The sequence below is a fragment of the Castor canadensis genome, chromosome 2, assembly GCF_047511655.1.
Source record: "Castor canadensis chromosome 2, mCasCan1.hap1v2, whole genome shotgun sequence".
NCBI lineage: Eukaryota > Metazoa > Chordata > Mammalia > Rodentia > Castoridae > Castor > Castor canadensis.
Genome location: NC_133387.1, coordinates 164492458 through 164509171, shown reverse-complemented (window position 1 = coordinate 164509171; position 16714 = coordinate 164492458). Strand labels below are relative to the sequence as shown.

Below are 16714 nucleotides of genomic sequence, written 5' to 3'. Positions count from 1 at the left end.
TCTAGTCTTTAAATCCTATGAGTGAGTACTGTTATTTTCCCCCATTGTATTGATGACAACACTGAGATTCAAAAAGGTTAAGTGCCTGTTGTTGGTGGTGTTGCTGATGACGGCTATTCTAACAGGGGTGAGGGGGCATCTTAGCGTGGTTTTAATTTGCATTTCCTTTATTGCTAGAGATGGTGAGCATTTTTTCATGTGTTTTTTGGCCATTTGAACTTCTTCTTTTGAGAAAGTTCTGTTTAGTTCACTTGCCCATTTCATTATTGGTTCATTAGTTTTGGGAGAATTTAGTTTTTTAAGTTCCCTATATATTCTGGTTATAAGTCCTTTGTCTGATGTGTAGCTGGCAAATATTTTCTCCCACTCTGTGGGTGTTCTCTTCAGTTTAGAGACCATTTCTTTTGATGAACAGAAGCTTTTTAGCTTTATGAGGTCCCATTTATCTATGCTATCTCCTAGTTGCTGTGCTGTTGGGGTTTCATTGAGAAAGTTCTTACCTATACCTACTAACTCCAGAGTATTTCCTACTCTTTCCTGTATCAACGTTAGAGTTTGTGGTCTGATATTAAGATCCTTGATCCATTTTGAGTTAATCTTGGTTTAGGGTGATATACATGGATCTAGTTTCAGTTTTTTGCAGACTGCTAACCAGTTTTCCCAGCAGTTTTTGTTGAAGAGGCTGCTATTTTTCCATCGTATATTTTTAGCTCCTTTGTCAAAGAGAAGTTGGTTATAGTTGTGTGGCTTCATATCTGGGTCCTCTATTCTGTTCCACTGGTCTTCATGTCTGTTTTTGTGCCAGTACCATGCTGTTTTTATTGTTATTGCTTTGTAATATAGTTTGAAGTCAGGTATTGTGATACCTCCTGCATTGTTCTTTTGACTGAGTATTGCCTTGGCTATTCGTGGCCTCTTGTGTTTCCATATAAATTTAACAGTAGATTTTTCAATCTCTTTAATGAATGTCATTGGAATTGGAGAACATCATTCTGAGTGAGGTTAGCCTGGCCCAAAAGACCAAAAATCATATGTTCTCCCTCATATGTGGACATTAGATCAAGGGCAAACACAACAATGGGATTGGGCTATGAGCACATGATAGAAGCAAGAGCACACAAGGGAGGGGTGAGGATAGGTAAGACACCTAAAAAATTAGCTAGCATTTGTTGCCCTTAACGCAGAGAAACTAAAGCAGATACCTTAAAAGCAACTGAGGCCAATAGGAAAAGGGGAACAGGTACTAGAGAAAAGGTGAGATCAAAAAGAATTAACCTAGAAGGTAACACCCACGCACAGGAAATCAATGTGAGTCAATGCCCTGTATAGCTATCCTTATCTCAACCAGCAATAACCCTTGTTCCTTCCTATTATGGCTTATACTCTCTCTACAACAAAATTAGAAATAAGGGCAAAATAGTATCTGTGGGGTATTGAGGGGGTGGGGGGGAGAGGGAGGGGGCGGAGTGGGTGGTAAGGGAGGGGGTGGGGGCAGGGGGGAGAAATGACCCAAGCATTGTATGCACATATGAATAATAAAAGAGAAAAAAAACAAAAAGGTTAAGTGCCTTTGGCCCATCAAAGACAGCCACTTCCTTCAAAACTGGAGTCATCTGCATGCAGGGAATAGCACTCTTTCACCCTGGGGAGGGAGCATGGTGTGAAAGAAGGAGGGGGAAAAGGTGTGCAGGCTAGTGAACCAGTTCAGGACACACTACCCAAATCAAGCCACTTTGGTGTGTCAATTATTTTGAACTAAAAGTACTTGAAACACAGCAATGCCAGGACACTCTGACCTAACCCTGTCTATCTTGAAGGCAAGCAAGGAAACTCCCTCTACCAGAGAGGGGCATTGATGCACACAGGGTGGACAGCATCTTGTTCAAATACCTCTTCACTTCTATCCATCTGCACAATGTGTTTATTTATTCTTCCATAACTGCCTCTCCTGCTCAACCTAGTGTATAAACATGTAGACCTAGCCAATTCTTTGGATCTGTGTGGGTTTTTGTTGTTGTTTGTTTGTTTGTTTGTTTTAATGAGGGTTCCCATGTATATGTAGAAATTGCTAAATAAAAATTGTATGCTTTTCCCATTAATCTATCCACATCAGTCCTAGCTGGAACACCTAGGAAAGTAGAGGAAGATTTTTTCTTCCCCTCTCCTAGCAGGTTTCATGGTCTGCACACCACTGAGACAGCCAGGCCCTGAGACTTTCAGAAGGTTCATGAGGCCAGAAGTGTCCTTCGAATAATACTAAGACATTATTCTAACCCTTTTCATTGTGTTAACATATGCACCCAAAATGCCAGTGCTCCAGTGGGTGAAACTTTTGCTCTCTAAGAATGAATCAAGGCAGTGCCACCAAATTGTGCTGGTAGTCACTATACACTTCATTCACACCCCTGCCACAGAGCAACCAAAGGAAAAGAAGAAAAGGAAGGAAAAGGAAAATTACCATTTCACTTATGAACATCCTTAACAAAGCAGTGCAAACTAATAATTTTAGTACATCTTATCCTTATTACACATTTTTAGATATTCTGTGTGGAAAAAATAGGAGGTACACAAATGGCACTTCTGTATAACAAAGTATGATGATTGTCAAGAAGTGGGGATTAGCAAGCTATAGCAGAGGCATCCCACCTGATTTAGTATGGCCTTTAATTAAGATGTGTGTGTGTGGGTGGGTGGGTGTGTGGGTGGGTGTGTGTGTGCACGTGCGTGCTCATGCATGCACGCCCATATGTGTTTTTGAATTTGGGTTTGGGTTTTTGGGGAGGAGATTTTGACATTTGGAGGAACTGTTAAAAAGAGAACATATGACAGAAATCTTATGTAGCCCACAAAACCTAAAAATATTTACTCTCTGGCCTTTACAGAAAAATAATGCCATCAAGAGAAAAACAAATGTGTAATTATTTGAATTGGCAGCAGAAATATTTGCATCTTCCATAAAACACTATTTTTTCTTGCATGAACTATAGACAAGCCACATTTATTCAGAATTGGTATCTTGCAGACATTTTCTCAAAAAATGAATGAAGTGTCATTTCAAGGAAAACAATTGGTAGTACTTATTGGCAGTGATGAAATTCAAGCTTTCATGGGGAAAATAAGAATTTTGGAAAACCTAAATTTGTCACCATGAGCTTGACAGTTTCCCAATATCTAGAGACTTTTCACATGAGACTGGTAGTGTTATTAATAAATTTTATTTTACATTGCATATTATAATGGGTCAATATTTGGAAGATCTGCATAACCATGTGAATCAATATTTTCCAAATGAGTACTGTGTGATTTTACAAAATTGGGCATGGCAAAATATTCATTCAAAGTACAAGACAGAGTAGTGGAGAAATATGGAAGTAAGTTTGACATACCTTGAAATTCACCCTTTATTTACTTACACTTACATGTTTTCTGCAGGTATAGACACAGTACTATCACCCACCCCACAAAGAGACCTCTTACTACTTAAGTGACTCTGCATGTCCACCACCAGCCAAGGGCAGCTACTCTGATCAACCCCACTTTCTGTCATTACAGATTTGCCTTCTTTGGGCAATTCATGTACATAGACGTGTAAAGCATATGCTGTTTTGTAACTGACTCCTTTCATTTATTGCAATATTTTCAAGGCTTTTTACTGCCTAAATAAGATATGCAAAACCTAACAAAATTATTTTTATGCTTTCAGAGTTCATACTATGGCCAAAACGTGTAGGAGCTTGTGAAAGAAATGAAGACCAAAGAACAGAGAAGATTGAGACATCTCCAAAATATTAGGCAGAGAGGACACAGAGACCAGATTTTAGTCACGCCTACTCAGAGAACTTTTGACCACTTCCTAGCATTCATTGAAATGGCACCAGAACAAAACTCCTGCATCCTATAGTGGATGGGCTGAGAGCTCTGGTTTTCATTAAAGTGGAACATTTCAATCCTGTAGCTACCCACCAGGGTCCTCTGCCCCTAACTCTTTTCCTTTCCCAAGCATTTCTTTGTTCTTGTCCTCCTCCAACCTCCCCCCACCCTTCTGAGACCCGCTTTATATATTCTTTAAATTACCCAAACTCTTTCTTACAAGATATCTTATTGTCCTGTCTAAATTCTTGAGCATTACTGATGTATCCTCCTCCTCACTTGTTGCTTTGCCTTTAAAACATTTTTGAAATCTTTAAAACCCCAGAATACCTGTTCGGTCTGATTGAATCTGTTTTTCTGTGATGCAACTCTGATCAGCCCCACTCTCTGTTTCTTAATCAGTATGGGCCTCAGTTTTTCTTAAGGTTTGACAGGTTTTTCTGCACCTATCAAGCAATTCTGCAGCAGACACCAGCTGGGTGACCTACAGTTTAACTCATTTCTGACACAGGGTCAGGGCTCAGTCCCACAAAATTTTCCCCTCTTCAGACGCTAATCCCAAACACCAGATTGCTTGGTCTGGCCAACCAGCTATAAATGAAGAGTCCCTGTGACCCCTCCTGATGTTTTATAATTTGCTAGGATGGCTCACAGAACTTAAGGAAACCTTTGAGATAAACCACCTTATCACAAAGGAAATTTTAAAGGGTACACACAGGGGATAAAGGAGCATGATGGAGGGGGTGAATTCAAGTAGGATATATTTGATATATTTTAAGAACTTTTGTAAATGTCACAATGAATCCCCCAGCACAACAATAAAAGATATATATAAAAGGTACAATCATGCAGATGAAGACACACATAGGCGGGGTTCAGAAGGGTCCCCTAGGAGTTGAGGAGCTCCATTCTCCTGGTATGTACATATGTCCTTGTTCATCCACCTGGGTGCTCTCCAAACCCTGTCCTTTGGTTCTATAGGGAGGATCATTGCACAGATATGACTGATTAAACTGCTGGCCACTGGTGACCAATTCAACCTTCAGTCCTCCTGCCCCAAAGGTGAGATGAGAAGCAGTGTGGCACTGAAAGGTCCAAGTCTTCAATCACATAGTCAAATTTCCTGGCAACCAAGGCAGCTAACCACGCTTGGAAATAGCTGACAGCAAGAGAAATGATCTCTGGTGGAAGGAATATGAGTCTCTACCTGGAACGTGTGAGGCCCCTCCCGACCAAGGAGAAAGACCTTGTAGGGCTTTCGGTGGAAATAATGTTGGCTTTGCCATCAGAAATTTAAATCCAAACCCTACTTCTGCCAGCATCATAGTCTTCCTGACTCCCATATTCTCCTCCACAATATGAGGACTATGAATGCCTCTCATAGTACTAAACAAATGCACACAGACACACAAATGTGTGTAAATATAAAACTCTATTGATGTAAATTATTGTTAATAAACTTAAAATCACATTCTGATATCTAACTCAATGGGTTCCTGTGACTATTTCAAAAACTAAATGTATCTGGCCAAGGGTTAATCCAGAATAGATAATAGATATGCAAAAGATCCTAAGTACCATTATATATAGGTATATGTATATGTATATATAATATTTGGAAATCAGAAGAGCATTCTATGTCTTCTTTGTTTTGTGGACAACCATATTTACTTGACTGACTGATACTTACTTGGCTGACTGAGAGGAGGAGAAGAAGGTGGGAAGACTCAACTGTAACCACAATACATCAAGGATGCCTTGCCTGCTATACTGAAGTTGATGCCACAAGGACAAGAATTAAGGACTAGAGGAACAGGTTTTCCAAGGCCAGAGTTCTCAGGGGAAACTTCAGGTCACCAAGCCTTAAATGCAGGTGACTGTATTGGAAGAAAGACTTCAACTTAACTTCAATTGCCTGGACAGGGCAGAGGAAGAGAATCAATTTCTAAGTTAACTGGATCCCAGACCATATACAGCTGTATAGATTAGATTTGATACCTGCAATGCATTCTTCAATAATGAGGAAACGTGTGAACTTCAGAAATGAATGAAATCTTCTGCCCAAGAAATCTCCCTGAGCAGCTGCGTCCCACAGAAGAGACAGACCAGAGCCAGGACGAACCAGAGTTCGATCATCACAAAAGCTTCATACTTGTCAGAGAAAGCTTTCTAACAAGTACTCATTAAATTCTAATGTCAAAGGTCAGCAACAGGCTAATTTTTTGTAACAGTTCATTGGGAGAACAAACAACAAAAATGCTGCCATGTTCTTAGCTATACTCCATGTTTCAGAGGTAATTTTCATCATTATAGTTCCAGTATTTCACTTGCTTTTAATCTTGTAAAGTTTTGCTGTTTCGAACATGCCTGCTCATTTCTGTCATTTTCTCAGGATTCTATGGGCTCAGCTCTATGTAAATAGGAGATGACAGCTTCCTAACACTAACAGTAACCCTTTCATTTTCTGCTTTCCATTCATTAAAAAGGAGAGGCGGAATTAAATAAAGCACTGACATAATTATATGCACAAACACTGCTGTACAGAGATCCATGCATGGCTGAAACTAGACTGTTGGCCCACAGACAACACTTCATAAGATCCCCCAAAAGGTTAATTAATCAACTGTAGTAGAGAAGGCTGAATTTAGCATATGGAAGCAATTTAGAAGAGTCAAGATATAATTATGCAAGTAAATATTTTTTTGAAAACTGAATATTGAGAAGTCAAAGTACCTTGTTAGGACTGTCTATATTGATGCCATCCTATTTCAGGGACCTTAAAAACCTGGGACAGCCACAAGACTCCTCATATTCCCAGTCCTGATGCTAAACAAAGGCATGGAGGGCCAGTTTTTATCTCAAAACCAGAGTTACTCTAAGTGTCCACTGATTCGTGTCCCACTTGACTTACTCAGTGACCGATTTTTAAGTGGAACAATGTTTGACATGACTTTTTTAGAAGGGTGTTCTTAAGTCACTGTATAGAGGGAAAATATGATAACCTTATTAAATTACCTGCCCTTGTAGACTGCGTAATGTAACAGGCCTGTCCCCTGAAGGCCTGCATTGAGACATGATGCATGGTGAAAGCCTCTGCAGTCTATTGTGCCCAGCTTCAAGGTGAGTGTGACAAGAAGGAAACTTTCCCTTCAAAGCCCTAGAGGAAAGCTGACTCAAACTGTGGGGATGGAAACAAGAGAAAGACAGAGTTAAGGAATAGTTTTAGCTTCCTGTTAATTGTAACAAAGTAGTTTGAACTCTTGGGACATTTGAAGCTTTGGGCATCACGTATTGTACTTAATGGTTAACTTTCACTGTCCGAGAAGTTTCATAATAATTTCCTTTATCAACACTCAAATTTGATATCAAATGTTATTGTATAAGAGAAGGTAATCAATAACTATGTGTTTACTTCTTTGAGGTATTAGGCAGATTTTTTTTCTCTAACAAGAAAAAATAAAACCTCACATCCAAAATGTGCTGAAGAACGTATAACTAATATGCCATACAAACTAATATATCATACAAGCCAATGATCTACCAGGAACTTTTGTAGAAATTTTCATTTACTGTATCTCATTTAATCATGACAATAGTCCACTAAGGTCAATATTTATATTTGCCTTTTTACAAATAAAGAAATCACAGCTTAAATAGTGTGCCTCATTTATTTAAGTTAAATTTAACAGTTTATAAACACCAAGCCCTCAGAATATTTTCATTTCAAAGTCCCTACTAGAGAAAATGGGGTACAATGTAAAGACAATGATCATTAGAGCGCAGCCTTCCAAATTGGGCTTCAATTATTAGTCAAGGGACCTATCAGGTGAGTCACTTGTGACTCTCAGATTCTTTGACTGACAAACAGGGAATAATGGCTATGTGTGAGGATGGTATTAAGTATTCAGAATAACTGTGTATTGATAAACGTGCATATGCACAGAAATAATGCCCCCACACACATCTATATGTATATTTGCAAGCACACACCACTGTGCCTGCCACACTAATTAAAACTGTTTTATGGCCAGTCGCCAGTGGCTCAGCCTGTAATCATAGCTACTCAGGAGGCAGAGATCAAAAGGATCACGGTTTGAAGCCAGCCCAGGGCAAACAGTTCATGAGACCCTATCTAAATACCGATCACAAAAAAGGGCTGGTGGAGTAGCTCAAGGGCAGAGTAGCTAAAGGTATAGGCCCCAAGTTCAAGCCCCAGTACCACAAAAAATTTTTTTATAAATAAAACTTTTATTAATTTTACTCTCTTAACATGCTAAATGGGTTTTGAAAGTGAATTTACCATAGTTGCCCCTTATCCAAGAAGAATATATTTCAAGATCCCCACAGGCTGCATTAAACAGGCCTGATACTACAGATGGTACTGAATCCAATATATACTATGTTTTCCCTATGCATATATGCCTATGATAAAGTTTAACTTATAAATCAGGCACAAGAGGAAATTGACAATAGCTAGTAATGAAATAGAACTATCATAGACTATAATAACATTTTTTGAAAGTGCTCTCTCTGTCTCTCAAAATCTTACTGTACTGCCCTCACCCATGATCTTGTCATGATGCGATGATGTCTCACACACATGACAAGATTTCAGGTGCTACAGAAAAATCAGCACAAATTTACTTCATAATTTCACAGATAGATGATTCCTTTTTACATTTTTTTCTGGGCTAAGAAAGTCGAAAATTTTCACCTTTTTACTTAAAGGTAGCAATTTGTAGCTTCTTTCTGTTTGCCAATCTAAATTGCCAACACAAGTACTCTTGCATAATGGAGCCATTATTAAGTAAAATAATTGTTACTTGAACACAAGCACTGTGATACTGCAACAGTCCATCTGATAACCAAAAGCGGTACTCAGTAATGGGCAGGTATCATATACAGTATGGATACACTGGACAAAGGGAAGAGTCACATCCCCAGACAGGATGGAGAGGGACCATGCAAGATTCATCACACTACTCAAAACACCATGCAATGTAAAATTTACAATTATTTCTAGAATTTTCCTTTAATATTTCCAACCACAGTGGACAATTAGTAACTAAAAGTGTATAAGGGGGGAATACTGGACTCCTACTGGATGCTAGTCATTAACCATTTCTTCAAGTTAAATTATATTAATCTGAATATACTTTTAACCTAGATTAACAATGATTTCCAGTTCACATCTTTACCAGCTTTGCAACTAAGAATGATGTTTGGCACAATAAAGGCAAGAGCATAGAGACCAGAAGGATAGAGGTTTTAAAGAACTGGCAAGAAGGCAAAGGCACTGTGATTCCAGAACCATGTACCTCAGGGATATCTTTTCCTATGTATTGTTACTTTTAGTAATTAGTAGCTTCAAGTCCCCTAATGATTGCTATCACTTATTTGTGCAAGCTGTTTGTTTATATTTGCACCCCAGATTGAAATGGAGCTTTGAGTAATATGGGCTCATCAACTGTTTCCGATGTGGCTTTGTTCTAAAATATCCAAAACTATCTGAATTTCCTAGCAAGGGAAGGAGGATAGAAAATTGCTTATAGGCTCACACAGGGCAGAGCTGGAGGGGATCTTAAAGACTATCACATCTGCCTCTTTAACTTATACAAGAAAAACTTAACAATAAGAGAGGTGCAGCAACTTCTCATTGCCAAACTGCTTATTGGGATAATTCAAGACTAAACAAGTATGGAGTTCAGGGCTCTTTCTCTCCTTGTGTATCCAAGTATCCTAGGTATGACAGTGACAGCTGGGGAGAATATTTGGACATGGCGATACCATAACTTCAAAGCATGCTAATAAGATTTTAATGGGTCCCACCTCCTGGACTATGCTAGGTTTCTCTTGCCGCATCCTTAAGAGTTACAGAAAAAAGCTCCTGGCAGCTAAACTCTTCCCTAAAGCTTTTCTTTGGGGATTAAAATATTTCAAATCCTTAGACACAACTGTGACCTGAAGTTTCTAGGCTATTCTCTCATGAAAGAAGATTATAAATCATAAAGCTAACCCTTTATGCAAAACCTTATCTTGCATGGTTACACTGAAATATTTCTTTGAGGTTAAGAAAATATTTTTTCCAAAGAAAGTATTCCTTTGACCACTTTTAAGATGGCTCCCAGAATACAATGTGTGCACTGCTGTATTTAGGCTGAGGTTAGGAGCAGGATCGGCATCTGCTCCACAGGATCATCACCATGTGTCAGGCCATCACTACAACTAACCATGCTGCACGGAGCATTGTTTGCAGCAGAGAATCCTGAATCCACACAGCTCACTCTGACCTTCAGTGGTGACCATCAGTATATCTGCATGAATTAAAAGGATAAATTTAGAAGAAAATAGAACACATGAACATATTCAGCTGAAAGTGGGAATGGGTGCTGAGGATGGAGAGTATCGCATTTAGATTCATCTTTCCTGGTACCGTGGCTCTTAGTGAAGAGAGTAGAGTGAGGACTGAGTTGTTTATGAGAAATTGTACGATGCTCTGGCATGGCATAATCAAAGGGCTCTGGGACATGGAAGGTAAAATGCAAAATGAGATCTGTCCTTCTAATCTGCCAATTTTTTCCAAGAGCAGAGAGTGGGGTTGTTGCTCTGAGTTCCTGGTCAACCACTAACAGAGAATGGAGGTGGCACAGGCTCCAGAGCAGATGTGTCACTCTCCTGTGATGGCTCTCGGGAGCATGGATGACCATGTGGCTCCATCAAAGTGGCTCCAGTAGAAGAAGACTTTGGTATATCCATAGGCTGGAGGACCTGTGGACTGTGGACCTGTGACTTTCACAGAAAGTAATGTATGGTATTAGGGTCACCTGTTTAGCTCTAAATAACTAGTACAACACTGACTACCGAATGAGCTCTTCGCACATTTCAGCTCCATCCATCTTTTCATTACAATCTTTTTGTTGGGCAGGTCCTATTTTACTGAGAGAAGTGACCTCTAATTCATCCACTCCACAGATTTTCTCCATTGGTCTAAAGTGTCCGATGATCCCCTTATGTCCCGTCATGTCTCTTCATGATCTCTCATATTATCTACCTCATGTTCCACCATGTCCCCTTATGCTGTCTCACTTCTTCCTCATGTCCCTCATGACCCCCTGATGTGACCATTATGTTTCCATCACATCTCCTGGTGTCAGCATCATGTCCAGTTTTCCACAATCAATCTCTCTGTGTTACACTGATCCACATGTCCTGTGAGTCCACTTAAATCACATCCTACCCAGACAGGGATGTCCTTTCCCACTGCCATTTTCCCATTCCTTGGTCCCCTGCACACTTCACATCTTTTATTTTTAGTGTTCAGTCCTTCTAGGTTTTGCTAACTCCTTGGTTTAAGCTTCCTGACCATCACAGGCATCCCTGATGTATGCACTATATTCCCTGACAAAAAGAAGCAGGCACCTGGCACCAAGCAGGTATTCAGTAGCATTCTGAACTGGGGGACTGACTGAAAGTTTCTCCTATTTTTGAGCTGGGAGATATTGTAAGTCAGAACAGTCCAAAATGGCAGACATCAAAAGGCAGTGAGCTCCCTGCAAGCCTACACCGGTGGGTTTATGGCTCAGGCCAAATACTGAAAAGCACATCAAAGACTCAGAAACTGTCTTGCAGCAGCCGTGGTGTCATGGAAACAGCACTAGATTTGGAGATAAATGATGTGTTCAAGGCTCAAATCTGTCACCAACTCACTGTGAGACTTCAGCCAAATCACTTAACATCTCTGAGCCTTATCTTCCTTAGCCATCAAATAAAGGCAATAACATCTGTGTTTCCCAGTCAGGGGGTTGGAGCATGTTTGGATTAGCAAATAAAAGAACTTTAACTGTAAACTAGTATGTAAAGATCATATCTGAAAATCTTTCGCCATCAGTCATCTATAAATTGCAAGTAGGAAGTCAAAACATTTGAATGAAATTATAACCACAAAACAAGTTAGGGAAATGTACTTCAGATTAAAATGAAAGGTGTCTTGAGTCACCAGAATAATGATTTCTTGGTCATAAATAATATTCTTAGACTTGGGGGTGTGGCTCAGTGGTAGAGCACTTGCCTGGCATGCATGAGGCCCTGTGTTCCATCTCTAGCATTAAACAACAACAACAACAAAAATTTCTATATGGCAGGACCCTTTGAGATACTTTCTTAGAATGGTTAAATAAAATAGTATAGTGAAAAAATCCCCCAGAGCCCATTTCTTTAATTATTCACCCAGGCAAAGGACGAAGAGAAGGGAGCTTTGGCTGGGCTGTACGGAGGTGGGCAGCACACATGGCTTGGTCGTCTGAGTCAGCATTCTGGGTTTTGTCTTACTGAAACAGATGCTGTTGTGCTTTTCTAAGAGGTTTTGGAAAACCTCTTTTCTGGTTCATAAGCACCATGGTTGGGTTTTCACGTCAATCCATGGCACATGCCTCCCTCAAACCTGGTATGATGTGAGTACATTACCCATCTGAAGTGACGAAAACAAAATTACAAGTAGTAATTCTTAAAATTAGAGCATTTGGGGCACAGTTGGGTAAGTCAAGAAAAGAATACAATTCTAAACATAGTGTTCTTATTTTTTAAAATCCTTCAAGGGGATTTCTTCCAGAGCCCCGCCTCAAATTTTAGTTAAAAAGAAAGACATACACACACACACACACACACACACAGAGAGAGAGAGAGAGAGCCAAGGGATGCTTAATAACTGAACACATTCTAATGAATGCATTGTGACATTCATTGTGTGAACATCACAGAGTGGGCTTCCACAAATCTAGCTGCTGTAGGACAGTCACTTGATGTGGTCTTTTGATGCAATCAAAAGACAGCGTAAACATGCCAGTGTGAAGTAGCATGCTGATTCACAGTAAACTGTTTTCTTTTTTTCTAAATAGATGTACACTCTAAACTAGTGATAAAAATTGTAGTAACACATTACACTTTTATTTGACCGGAAGGGCAGTGGTTTGTTTACACCAGCATCACCACCAACACAGGAATAACACGTGGTCCCACTACACTCTGCAGCTATGATGTCATTAGGAGATACAATGTTTTTAGCTCCATTATACTTTTGTGGACTAACCCATCATATACATTTACCAAAACGTCCTCAGGCAGCAGGTAACTGTATATACACACATACATACATGCACATATACATACAGATTTCTTCTCAGAGGCTGAATTTAATGACAAGCCAAGGACACATTTGTAACTCCCACATAGGACTAGTTCATCATTCTTCCATAAGCATTTTTCAATTCAAAAGGTATATTTTTTGAAAACTGTACGAAGACGAAAGTATATTTTTCTATTTCTGCTTAGGAAGCATTTTTGCAAACACTATAAAAAGTCCACGAAAAATGTTTACTACAATTGAACAAATCAGAGAAAGTGAGTCATATGTTCAAGCCAGCTGAGGAACTCCAGCTCCTGACCAGCTCCCATCATTCTAGGCCTCAGCATTAGCATTTAAACAGCAGAACACTTTCACGGTGTTTCCGAAGCTGCCTGAACTCAGCTTGTTTGAAAAGCAGTGTCATTGTCCAATGCATGTAACACCACGGTAGAGTCTAATGGAGGCCTCTGTAGATTCAGATCCTGCAGTAAGCAGTCTGGGGAGTCCCAAAGACCAAGGCCAAATGGAGAGTAATTATCTCAGAACATGGACAGCTGTAATTACCATGCAGCTCCAGATCCATACACGAGTGATTATAGCTCAGTAGCCAATTTCGGTGGTTTTATTATTATTAGGAAAAACTCATAGATAATATAGAAGGAAATGGCAGGTCATCTGGCCCCTGAGAGTGCTTTATCCAGCTGAGCAGTAAATGTTTTCACCACTTCCTGAGAGAGGCAATTCCATGATCTAATAATGGCTATTGCCAGGAATCTGTTTATTCCTGATGGTCAGCTGATGTATTTGTTCATGTTTCACTTCATCCTGTTACTTTAGAAATTCTGTCTCCTTGGAACACTCTTAATCTCAGCCCCAGCTATTGTCTCTGCCCCTCAAGAAGGAAGAAATAGCCTAAAAAAGTATGAATCCATTTGAACTAGATCTTAAATTATGGTGAGCGTTGCCACAGCCTCACACAGAGTCATTTTAATTCTTACATATGTGGTCAAGATTTGTTTTATTCATGTGGAAACTGAGGCAGAAGAAGGGTAAGTCATTTGTCAATGTCAATTCCTTGTGAAGCTAAGCTAAAGTCAGAGGGATGTGATCAGCTCACCCCTAAATCATGAATGCTACTTCTGATCATGGTGCACCCTTCTCTGCTGCCCCAGCAGAGCCTTCTCAGCACAGCAGCTGTCTCTTCTGAGGCACTGTGCCAAGGAAAGTGTCCCCACTGGCCCTGTGCCAGCCTCACTGCTTTTGTCGCCAGCATTTGACTTATTCCCTCAAGCTGTACTAGGAGAAGAGAGCTACTTTAAAAGACAGAGGCAACCATGGATTGTGAAATCCTTATTTTCTTATCGGGTTTTGGGTGCATTACCCATTTTCCACTGTGGATTTTCCATTGTAAGTTTTGTTTTGACTAACAATATTAACAATGGTGAATACTTACATAGTATTTTGGTATATACAAAGGACTCTAAAATGTTCTTTTAGAAGCTGTTGTTTCTCTACTGTGAGGTACATGGAGTCACAGTCCATTCCAGGACTCTCAATTCAGAGTTGAGTATGTGAAAGAGGATTCAGGGACTTTAAACAACTGTCTTCAGGTGACAAAGCTCTAAACCTAAATCTGTGATCTCTGATTTCAAGTCCCTTGTTCTTCCTGCTCTGTTATGCTACTACTTACTTGTAATCATTGATCATCTTCTAAAGGTGAGAAACAAACTCAGGCTTCATTTTTTTGTTGTTGTGTGGTTTTGTTTGTTTATCTTGTGTTTTAAGTTGTACTGAGGTTTGAACTTAGGACCTTGACTTTCTCAACAGGCGCTCTACCACTAGAGCCCTTCTTGCTTTGGTTATTTTTGAGATAGGGTCTTGCTTTATGCCTGGGCCAGTCTGGACCATAATCTTCCTATTTATGCTTCTTATGTTGCTGGGATGACAGGTATACACCACCATGCTCAGCCATTGGTTGAGATGAGGTCTCATGAACTTTTTGAATGACCTGGCCTCAAATTGTGATCCTCCTGTTCTCTGTCTCCCAAGTAGTTAGAATTACAGGCTTGAGCCACCACACCCAGTGGGCTTATGTATTCGTTCTTAACACAATGCCTGCCACAGCATCTCCAGTTCCACTTGCTGAGGACTTTTGTGGCTTAAAAGCTGTAGTAAAAACTGATAATGTTGGTTAAATTATATATTCATTATATATTGAATATATAGTCAATAAATTTGGTTCAATCTCAAGAAGTTATAGATGAGCAAAGCAATCTCTCCATGTCTTTCCAGCCACATAATTCAATAATAATTTGAGTTGCCCATACACAGTGCCAGGCTGCAACTAGTTTTATTTTACATCTGACATCTTGATGGCTATGGAAATGGACTGTTGGGAAGTGTGGTGCTGGAATAGAACTCAATTCATTAAAATGACAAGATGTTTCCTCTGTCGTAGACTCAGAGTCTCAGGCACAAAGATGCAATAGCCAGAGAGCGCTGCGAACAAAGGCAGTATGACTGGTGACTATAGATTAGTGAGAACGGGAACCTCACCAAGATAAATAGAAGTTACTCTCACTGACGATGAAATGAAATGGTTGTTTTGTTTTGGGGCTGTGGAAGATGATATAAAGTTAAACCCTCTGCCAGCAGAGCTTCAGGAAAAGTAGACTGTCAGACACATTTAATTGATTTCTTTATGGAAGTGGCTGAAAACAGAGAATGCCAGAGAACCCACTTCAATTTTCTAACATGTTAGACTGGGTATTCAGGAAGGGAGGATGGGGAAACCCACAGAGCAGAGGAGCTTCTCATTTCTGGGGCAGGAATAGAAACCCAGTTAGTGGTGCTGGCTCAGGAATGCAGAACCACTTCATGTCCCTAACTTCCCATTGCTCTGATCCCTCTGCCCACTTCCTACTAAGTATAGTGGTCCTCATGACACTTCACCTCTACATAAGGATGCTTCACTTAACGGTACTAGTGAGATTTTTGGAGTTCCCTAAATGAAAGGCAGTGGAAAAGTCCAAAATAATGTTATTATCTGATTTAATGAGCAGGTAGTTGACCAGCAAATTGAACAGGGTCACAGAAAATGGCACCCAGTCTGCATGCAGATGAGTGACAAAGGAGTTCTCTTGAGACTAGATGTTCAGGCCACTCTTCTTTATTAACTATAGACACAGCAGTACTTTGATGTTCTTTAGAGAAGACATCCTGAGAGCGTAAGGCACGTTGCTAGCACTAAATTATTAAGGCTGCCTACTGCTGTGGAAAATGGGGAGGTGTAGTTATAAGATCACAAATGGAGAAACTGAGACATCGAAGTCTGTCTCTCTCAATTTCTCAGAATTGGGCAGTGAGGCCAAGAACTGAAATAGTGGAGGGAAGGGCATTTTTTAGCCAATGAAATCATATCTGTTTCTATTATTTTCCACAGCTGCTGTGATTTAAAATAATAAAACAAGATGTGCTATGTGTGCTTGGGGTCATGAATGTGTTAACTTCAATAAAAAGAGAACTTGATGGATCATCAGTTGATTTGGACCTGAAGCGATCAGTCATGGCATCTCCATGTGGTTTTAGGGAAGTTATACTTACTTATCAACGTGCACACCTGCTAAGCAGGTAGAAAAGCTCCCTTCACCATGTCTCAGAAGGAAATGAGAGGAGAGCTAGTGAAGTGTGAGGAACCTCAGGTTTGTTTTAAGGTTTTGTTTC

The 16714-nt window shown here is 39.9% G+C and overlaps 1 protein-coding gene and 1 non-coding gene across 8 annotated transcripts in view; one reads left to right on the top strand and one right to left on the bottom strand.

The window, feature by feature from the left end:
* Positions 1-16714, bottom strand: part of Opcml (opioid binding protein/cell adhesion molecule like) — a 1098377-nt gene that overhangs the window by 409773 nt on the left and 671890 nt on the right. The gene's annotated exons all lie outside the window — the stretch shown is intronic.
* Positions 12239-12343, top strand: LOC141421197 (small nucleolar RNA U13). Its single transcript, XR_012445854.1, has one exon. It is a non-coding gene; the product is annotated as a small nucleolar RNA U13 (small nucleolar RNA).